Genomic DNA, 9,934 nt, shown 5'->3' on the forward strand with positions numbered 1-9,934 from the left:
CACACAAAAAACAACAACAGTAACAACAAAATGTATTGTCTCCCAGTTCTGGAATCCCGAAGTCTGAAATCAAGGCATTGTCAGGACCCTGCTCTCCCTGAAGCCTCTGGTAAGATCTTTCCCTCACCCTTAGCTTCTGATGGCTGCCAGCAACCCTTGAACATCCCTTGCTGTGTAGACACATTGCGCCAGTCTCTGCCTGTGTTGTCACATGGTCTTCTCCTTGTGTGTGCACGTCTCGCCATGTCTAAATTTCTGTCTTCTCATAAGAACACTGGTCATTGGATTTAGGGCCTACTCTAACCCAGTACAACCTCACCATGATGTAATTATGTCTGTAATGACCCTGTTTCCAAAAAGAGAAGCTCTTTGTCAGTGCTCAGCCAGTCTTTATGTAGCTGGGATACCCTGGGCATTTCTTCCAAGTTCCCTGCCTCTGAGTGGAGCCTCGTTCCCTGGGTCCCGAGAGCCTTTTCTTCTCTTCCCAGTTCAGTGCTATAAGCCGGGTGCCTGAGCTCCCTTGTCAGCTGCCTTCTGGCTGAGTTTGGCTGGTGGGAGGCACTGGCAGGGAACTGGTTGAAATATTAGGTTAGTCAACTATACTACAAGGCTACAGTAACCAAAACAGCATGGTACTGGTACCACAACAGAGATATAGACCAATGGAACAGAACAGAGTCCTCAGAAATAATACCACACATCTACAGCCATCTGATCTTTGACAAACCTGAGAGAAACAAGAAATGGGGAAAGGATTCCCTATTTAATAAATGGTGCTGGGAAAATTGGCTAGCCATAAGTAGAAAGCTGAAACTGGATCCTTTCCTTACTCCTTATACGAAGATTAATTCAAGATGGATTAGAGACTTCAATGTTAGACCTAATACCATAAAAACCCTAGAAGAAAATCTACGTAGTACCATTCAGGACAATAGGCATGGGCAAGGACTTCATGTCTAAAACACCAAAGGCAATGGCAGCAAAAGCCAAAATTGACAAATGGGATCTCATTAAACTAAAGAGCTTTTGCACAGCAAAAGAAACTACCATCAGAGTGAACAGGCAACCTACAGAATGGGAGAAAATTTTTGCAACCTACTCATCTGACAAAGGGCTAATATCCAGAATCTACAAAGAACTCAAACAAATATACAAAAAAAAAAAAACAACCCCATCAAAAAGTGGGCAAAGGATATGAACAGACATTTCTCAAAAGAAGACATCCATACAGCCTACAGACACATGAAAAAATGCTCATCATCACTCGCCATCAGAGAAATGCAAATCAAAACCACAATGAGATACCATCTCACACCAGTCAGAATGGCAATCATTAAGAAGTCAGGAAACAACAGGTGTTGGAGAGGATGTGGAGAATAGGAACACTTTTATACTGTTGGGGGATTGTAAACTAGTTCAACCATTATGGAAAACAGTATGGCGATTCCTCAAGGATCTAGAACTAGATGTACCATATGACCCAGCCATCCCACTACTGGGTATATACCCAAAGGATTATAAATTACTCTACTACAAAGACACATGCACACGTATGTTTATTGCGGCACTATTCACAATAGCAAAGACTTGGAATCAACCCAAATGTCCATCTGTGACAGACTGGATTAAGAAAATGTGGCATATATACACCATGGAATACTATGCAGCCATCAAAAGGATGAGTTTGGGTCCTTTGTAGGGACATGGATGCAGCTGGAAACCATCATTCTTAGCAAACTATCACAAGAAGAGAAAACCAAACACCGCATGTTCTCACTCATAGGTGGGAACTGAACAATGAGATCACTTGGACTCGGGAAGGGGAATATCACACACTGGGGCCTATCATGGGGAGGGGGGAGGGGGGAGGGGGAGGGATTGCATTGGGAGTTATACCTGATGTAAATGACGAGTTGATGGGTGCTGACGAGTTGATGGGTGCAGCACACCAACATGGCACAAGTATACATATGTAACAAACCTGCACGTTATGCACATGTACCCTAGAACTTAAAGTATAAAAAAAAAAAAAAAAAAGAAGTGCTATAGGGTGGGAGGGATACAAAGAGTTATCAAACTCTGAAAGGAAGTGCAGAAAGATCAGAAGAAGAAACAATCACAAACATGCCTGGGCCTTTGACAGGTAGGAGATAGGAAATACTCCCCACATACACCGATTTTCCAATCCTATTTCAGAAATGGAGACCTATATTCCAACCAAAAGAGTCACAGTTTTTCCCTGATGGGGTGAGCACAATTAACCAAGAGACTAAGTTGCCCTTATCCATTGAGTGGTTGAAATTCACAGTATGTAAACTAGCCAAGGGTGAGTAGGAGACACTAAGCCTTGATATTAAATTGACAGTAAATAAGAACAGAATTAGAAAAAAAAAATAGGGAGTTGGTACTCTATAGAAAACTTTTTTCATCCAGCATTTTTAGTAAAAAGTATATCTAAACATAAAGTAATAAGGCTCGTGCTTGTTTGTCATGAAATTATAATATCCCTATGAGGTAGAGATGATCATCATCTCTATTTTAGAAATGTACTAAGGCAGTGACAAATTAAGTGATTTGCCCAAGGTCACACCTTTAATAGGTTGTGAAGATTGGATTTGAACCCAGATAATCTGATTTGAGATTTTAAGCTCTCCAATTTAATATACCAAGTTGCTTTCTCATTGTAAAGGAGCCAGGTAATGGAGATAAGTAAAAATAAATCCTACCCTGGGCTTACCAAGTAAGTGTCTTTAGACACCATAAATTTGGGGATGTTCTACAAATATCTATTGTGCTTCAGCTTAAGGTATGAGAGGAGAATTTTGGTAGCATCCTAGTGGACATTGAGTATTGGACACTGGAATACACACTCACCCTGTTAATTTACAACCTATGAGCCTGGATATATTTCTTCTCATTAAAGGATGAGTAATTAGGAGAAAAGAAAATATGGGGAATAAATGAAAGTATGCTCTCATATAAAAAACATAGGCTTAAAGACAATAAAGAATCATATCCAAATGGGAAGCAAAATTTTGTTAAGCATCTGTATTGTACTCTCACAATTTTAATAAAATATGAGCTGTATGAATAAAGTGAAAATGAACAGGTCTGATATGTTGAATGACAGAAAGAGCATTAGCGATGAGCACTGACCCTGTAGAAAATCAAGTTATTGGAATTAACTAAAATGTGCATACAATGCAAGGTGTGAACATCATGGGTGAAAACAAAATGATCGATTGAGTGGTTAGAAGACATACTAGATCTATTAATTGTATTATTTTAAAATTTAAAATAAAGTCATCAACCTTTATTGATATTTACTATAAAAAAAAGAAATATTAGGTTAGTCATATTAAATCACCAATATTTGACCATTTTTTAACCTGAAAAGGCAATTGCATATAATTTTAAGTAGTTTTTGTTTTGCTGGTTGGACCTCAATTGATAAGGAATTGAGCTTAGCTGTAAAGATTGGCCCTGCTGGAAACATTGGCTACCAAAGCTGAAAGTCACTCCCCAGTAAGAAGTAAAAACCACCCATTTTTAGTTCAGCATGGGCTAATTTATTGATCGTACTCTTTAATTCCCTCCAGGACAAATCGGCCTTGTTATAACTGCTAGGAAATGAAGCAGAGATTGTCACGAGCAGCCTGGTATTTAAGAAGTAAAGGAAATATTGGTTTGATTGATAATAATTTGCATTAATGGTTTTAAATCAATAATGTTGTAGGATTTTCTCCTTAGTTCAACTAAAACCAGGTTCTTGTCACATGACCAGGAAAGATAAGGCTCGTCGACACATAGAAGGGTGAAAAATATGGAATTTTATTGTTTGAAAAGGAAAAAAAAAAAAAAAACAGCAAAGTGAGAGGGGTTCCTGTTAACAGGCCTGCATCTCACAGACTAAATCCCAGGTTACCCCCCAGGAACAGGAGAGGCCAGGATCCTCCCCACTGCAAACAAATGGCACTTCCCAAGGCCCCGCCCCATCCCTCAGTGAGCAGGCTGGTTGCAGATTCTCCAGGGAGCCCTTTTAACTTGACTGTCTCCATAATACCTACTAATAAAAATGCAGTGGAGGTCTTAGGCTTGTGGGACCCTAAACTACCATTATTTTATTTTAAAACCACGATCTAACATCTAAGTTAATGTATCCTTCTTTCAAGTTGTCTGTTGGAAAGGCTGTGACCTTTTTCCAGGATTAACATCAAAACAGCTCTCAAGAACCTCCCTGACACAGCTTTTCAGACCCACCTTTTTAGTCCTAGGATAATTTCACTGACATTGACAACTCACTTTATTCGTCGGATTAATCACAAACTGACTCCTCGTTGTTACAAAAGGTTGAGCTCTCCCTTAGATGGAATGCGTTGTCACCACTCTTTAATGTGCTAAACAAGGCCTGAAAAAAGGTGTTTGCCACATGCTTTAAGCTATCATAGGAGCAAGAGTGTAAGCTCACAAGCCAGCTACTCAGAAAAGGCCAATTTTTATTTAGAAATTTAAGTTCTGATACATTCATTTATTTTTAAAGTACCTTGATTTTATAATTCCACCTATTTATGACAAAACCTCTGTGTGTTTCATAGGAACACAAAATTCATTCAGGCTAAGAAGTGTGAAAATGAATGAAGCTCTGCTCCAGCCCAGCTTCAGAGGAACCAAAGCCACTTAGACCACAGAGGATTCTACAAGGTCCTAACTGATCCCTGAATGGCTTCCTACTGTCACAGAGCCGAATCACACACCATTAGATCCACCGCTTGCGTTTGGTGTTATCAGAGGCCCTGCCCCAATATATGGACATGTCATGAGATCAGGAAATGACCCATCACCCTATGGAGTCCACCATCTGGTTTTTGTTTTGTTTTGTTTTGTTTAGACAGAGTTTCACTCTTGTTGCCCAGGCTGGAGTGCAATGGTGTGATCTCGGCTCACCACAATCTCTGCCTCCCAGGTTCAAGTGATTCTCCTGCCTCAGCCTTCTGAGTGGCTAGGATTACAGGCATGCACCACCACACCTGGCTAATTTTGCCTCACGCCTGCAATCCCAGCACTTTGGGAGGCCGAAGCGGGTGGATCACCTGAGGTCGAGAGTTCGAGACCAGCCTGACCAATATGGAGAAACCTCATCTACTAAAAATACAAAATTAGTCCACCGTCTTTTATCATCTTGATTAGATAAACTGTGGGAAGCAGAGAGCAGTAGCCTGGGGCAAGGGGCTTGGGTAGACAAGCTTTGATGCATGAGTTGGCTGCAGAAACACCAGAAGCATTCAAGAGTTTGGCATTGAGCTGCTGAACTCAGGAGGCAGCTGCAGACACAGGGCTCCTGGCTGAGCTCTGGAGGTGGTGGGAGCATGGGACTGTGGCAGCCTCAGGGTCTGTGTCAACAAGGTGGCGCTTGAGCAGGGCAGCAAAGTCGCTGTGAGTGTTATGAGAAAAAAGTTTTATTGTAGAAATTAGACCTTATATAGTTGTGGAGCGAGCTGAATAAGCCAAAGTCTCAGGGGCAGGGAGTGCGAGGAGAGGATCCTTGGTGGTGACACCAGCCAAACACACCTTGCTGCCAAATGAGGCCACAAAGGTAGAGTTCAAGAAGGGAGTTGCCGCTGACACTGTGTCACCTCTTAGGGTCTGTAGCCAAACACCTGGGAAGGCCAGCAGTCAGGATCACGGGCTCAGCAGAACAAAGGACAGAGAACCCCAGTTGAAAACCCCAAGCAATCACTACATCTCCCCACCACCACATTTGGCTGATTGCAAAGCCTCCAGACAGCAACGGCCACAGCTTCATGTCTGCTTTTAAAATCTCACTCAAATCTCTCTCTGGGTTAGCTTTAACTCAAAACCATACGGGTACTATTCACCTGTAGATTCTGAAGAAGTTGGTTATGGAAACATGGCCTCATTAGAATAATCTGGGAGTGGATAGGTTAGATTATTGATTGGAAATATTCTTTCTTCACCCTCCCATCCTGTCATGAAGAATAGAGTGTATTTTCCTATTCCTTGACTTTAAGTTTGTCCATGTGCCTTGCTTCGGCTAGTGGAATGAGGCGATTGAGGATGTGCCAATTCGAAGCCTAGGATTAAGAGGCTTCATGGATTTCCACTCAAATTATTTTGCTCTGCCATGGACATGAGACTAGACTGCCAGGCTGGACTCTTGTTCCTAAGAGGAGGATGAGAGACATAGGCAGAGCTGAACCACTCCAGCTGAACCCACTATACATCAGCCAAGTGCTGGTTGACCCCCAGATGTGTGAGCAAACCTACTAAAATCAGCAGACCCTGACTAATCAACCCAACCTAGATTAGCTGACCCCCTGCTGACTCCCAGCTACATGAATTACATAAATGCCTACCGTTGTACGCCACTGAGCTTGTGTGGTTGTGTCTTACACAGCATTACTATGGCCATAAGAAACCAAAACAGAAATCAGTACCAGAAGTGGAGTGCTACTCTAACAAAAACCCAAGATATGTTGAAATGGTTTGGGGACCAGTGGAAGGAAGTAGAGAAACCTAAGGAGGTTGAGAAGATGATGAGAAAAAAATAACTTGAGGATGCTGAACAGTAATGATTCATGTTATGGAGTCTGAAATAGAAAATGTACCTAATTAACTTATGAATCTAGGCACGGACATCTCCAGGCAGAATACTGAAAGTGTGGGTTGGTTGCTTTTGACTTCAAAAAAGAGATAAGCTTAGAAAAGAACTGGCCAGTTTGTAAGCAGAATTTGGAGGGAATATGAAGAATTTGGAACGTGCTGAGTTAGAAAATAAAACTGTTTCTCATTTCCAGCCTTTCCAGTCAGCAAAATATTTTCAAATTAGGATACAGCCTGGGAGCAATAATCAACCCCAGGGTGCTTCCAGCAAGACCTGACCTCAGAGTAAAGACCAAATCAAACACACAGTTGTAAGACACATTGTTAAGAACTTCATAAGAATTAAGGTGGAGTCTAGTAATCCTTTCAATTGTTCAAAAAGATTTTTAGAAAACTTAAGGGTGGGGTGTGAGAGCAGTCGGATACACCACCTATAATACCAGTGAGCACAACGAGAAAGGAATATTTTTAAATGAATTATAAGTATAGTTTTTGGTACAAAGACTAGACTGAAACCAAATATATATAAAACACACAAATTTTTCTAAGAAAGCCAGAAACTGTTCCAAATATAAAAGGATCCCTGGGCCCCTGTATTTGAGTTATCCACAACTCTGAAGAGTTCGACCGATCGATCAATCGATAGATAGATAGATAGATAGATATGAGGGATGGAGAAGGATAGATTTTAAGGAATTGAATCATATAATTGTGGAAGTTGGCAAGTTCAAAATCTGAGTTCTCCAGAACTTTGAAGAGGAGGGGGGGGGGGGGGGGAGAGAGAGAGAGAGAGAGAGAGAGGAGAGAGAGAGAGAGAGGAGAGAGAGAGAGAGGAGATGGAGAAGGATTGATTTTAAGGAATTTGATCATATAATTGTAGAAGTTGGCAAGTCCAAAATCTGAGTTCTCCAGAACTCTGAAGAGTTCAATAGATAGATAGATGATGGATGGATGGATGGATGGATGGATAGATAGATAGATAGATAGATAGATAATAGATATGGAGGGATGGAGAATGATTGATTTTAAGGAATTTTAAGGAATTGGATCATATAATTGTGGAAGTTGGCAAGTCCAAAATCTGTAGGGAAGGTCAGCAGGCTTGTGACCCAGGGAAGAGTCAGTGGTGCAGCTCTAGTCCAAAGGCAATTTACAGACAGAATTTTCTCTTCTCCAGAGGAGACAGTCTTTTATCAGTCTTCAGCTGATGGGATGAGGCCCACCCACATTATGGAGGTTCATCTGCATTACTCAAAATCTACTGGTTTAAATATTATTCCCATCTAAAAATTGACCAACTATCTGGATTCCATGGTCTAGCTAACTTAACACACAAAAGTAATTGTCACAGTCCCAACTTTCTTCAAAAAGAAAGCCAACTGGGAAAGTTTCTGGGCCACCAATACAGCATATTTTCTAAAGTCCTTTTCAGAAGTGCCCCAGGAGAGGATATAAAAGGGAGGAGAACTCAGAGAACAGAGCCAAGAGCTGTGCCAAACAATGAAATGAGGAATAGACCCAGTGACCTGAACCTGGGGCTAATCAGAAAACACTCACCACCATCAATGCAGGGGAGCCTGGTAACATCTGCCAAGTGAGATTTCAAAACTGCTGTGGACCAATGACTAATATGTGCCTCCCATTCTTCTCCCTTTTACCGAGGTATGTTTACTATAAGTATTCTGTCCTCATTTTACTATATTATTCTGAATATGTGTGTAGAGGGGAGAAATCAATGTGTTCTTTTACTTCAAAAGGAGTGAAGAGGAGTTACATCCAGCCCCGATGTAGACCATGAGATCTTGAACTTTGAGTCTAACACCATGATTGGATGAAACTTTTGGAATCTTTCAATTGAGGTTAACATATGTTGATTAATATTATTAATAAGAGGATGATTATATCAACTTATTATTCAAACATATTCATTTTCTCCTCCCCCCAATACACACACACACACACATATAAAAAATAGCAAAGTATGTATTACTGCCTGTAGACTTTAGGAATGCCATATGACTTGCTTTGGTCAACAGAACAATGTGGAATTGATGGTGTATCAGGCCTGAGCCTAGCCCTTCTGAGGCCTCATGTGTTTTCACTTGCTTTCTTCATGGGAAAACATGTCCAGGTTAGCTTGCTGGTCACATAAGGAAAACAATAGTCACAGGGTGGTGGAGATGAGCCCAGGGTAGATCAGCTGACCTGCCAATTCACAGATGCATGAGCAAGTCCAGGCAAGATTGGAAAAGCCAAGCCAAATAAGCTGAGCCTAGATTAGATCATCTATCCTCAGACACACGATGAAAACTAAATGAGCTTTTTGTTGTATAACGTTGAGATTTTTCTGGGCTAGTCCATTTGTGTTGCTATAAAGGAATACCTTAGGCTGGGTAATTTATAAAGAAAAGAGGCTTATTTGGCTCACAGTTCTACAGGCTGTACAAGAAGCTTGGTGCTAGCATCTGCTTCTGGTGAGGGCTTCAGGGAGCTTCCAATCATAGTGAAAAGGAGAGAGGAGCCAGCATATCACATGGCAAGAGAGGGAGCAAGAGAAAGGAGAGAAGGTGCCAGGCTCTTTTAAACAACCAAATCTCATGTGCACTAATAGAGTAAGAATTCCCTTATTGCCTCAAGGAAGGGACCAAGCCATTTATGAGAAATATGTCCATAAGACAAAAAAGTCACTAACCAGGCCCCATCTCCAACATTTGGGGTCAAATATCTCCCTCCCTCTTCCTTCCTTCCTTCCTTCCTTCCTTCCCTGACACAAACACCACTCACTAAGACCCACCTCCAATATCGGGAGTCAAATTTCCCTTCCTTCCTTCCTCCCTTTCCTTCCTTTCCTTCCTTCCTTCCTTTCTTTTTCTTTCTTTTCTTCCTTCCTTCTTTCCTTCCTTCCTTGCTTATTTTCTCTTTCTTTTCCTTCCTTCCTTCCTTCCTTCCTTCTTTCCCTGACACAAACACCACTCACCAAGACCCACCTCCAACACTGGAAGTCAAATTTCTCTTCCTTCCTTCTTTCCTTCCTTCCTTCCTTCTTTCCTTCCTTCCTTCCTTCCTTCTTTCTTCCTTCCTTCCTTCCTTCCTTCCTTCTTTCCCTGACACAAACACCACTCACCAAGACCCACCTCCAACACTGGAAGTCAAATTTCTCTTCCTTCCCTTCTTTCCTTCCTTCCTTCCTTCTTTCCTTCCTTCCTTCCTTCCTTCTTTCCTTCCTTCCTTCCTTTCTTTCTTTTCTTCCTCCCTCCCTCCCTCCCTTCCTTCTCTCTCTCTCTCTCTCTCTTTCTTCCAACAGGCTCTGGCT

The sequence above is a fragment of the Trachypithecus francoisi genome, unplaced genomic scaffold (assembly GCF_009764315.1).
Source record: "Trachypithecus francoisi isolate TF-2019V2 unplaced genomic scaffold, Tfra_2.0 Lachesis_group14, whole genome shotgun sequence".
Classification (NCBI taxonomy): Eukaryota; Metazoa; Chordata; class Mammalia; order Primates; family Cercopithecidae; genus Trachypithecus; species Trachypithecus francoisi.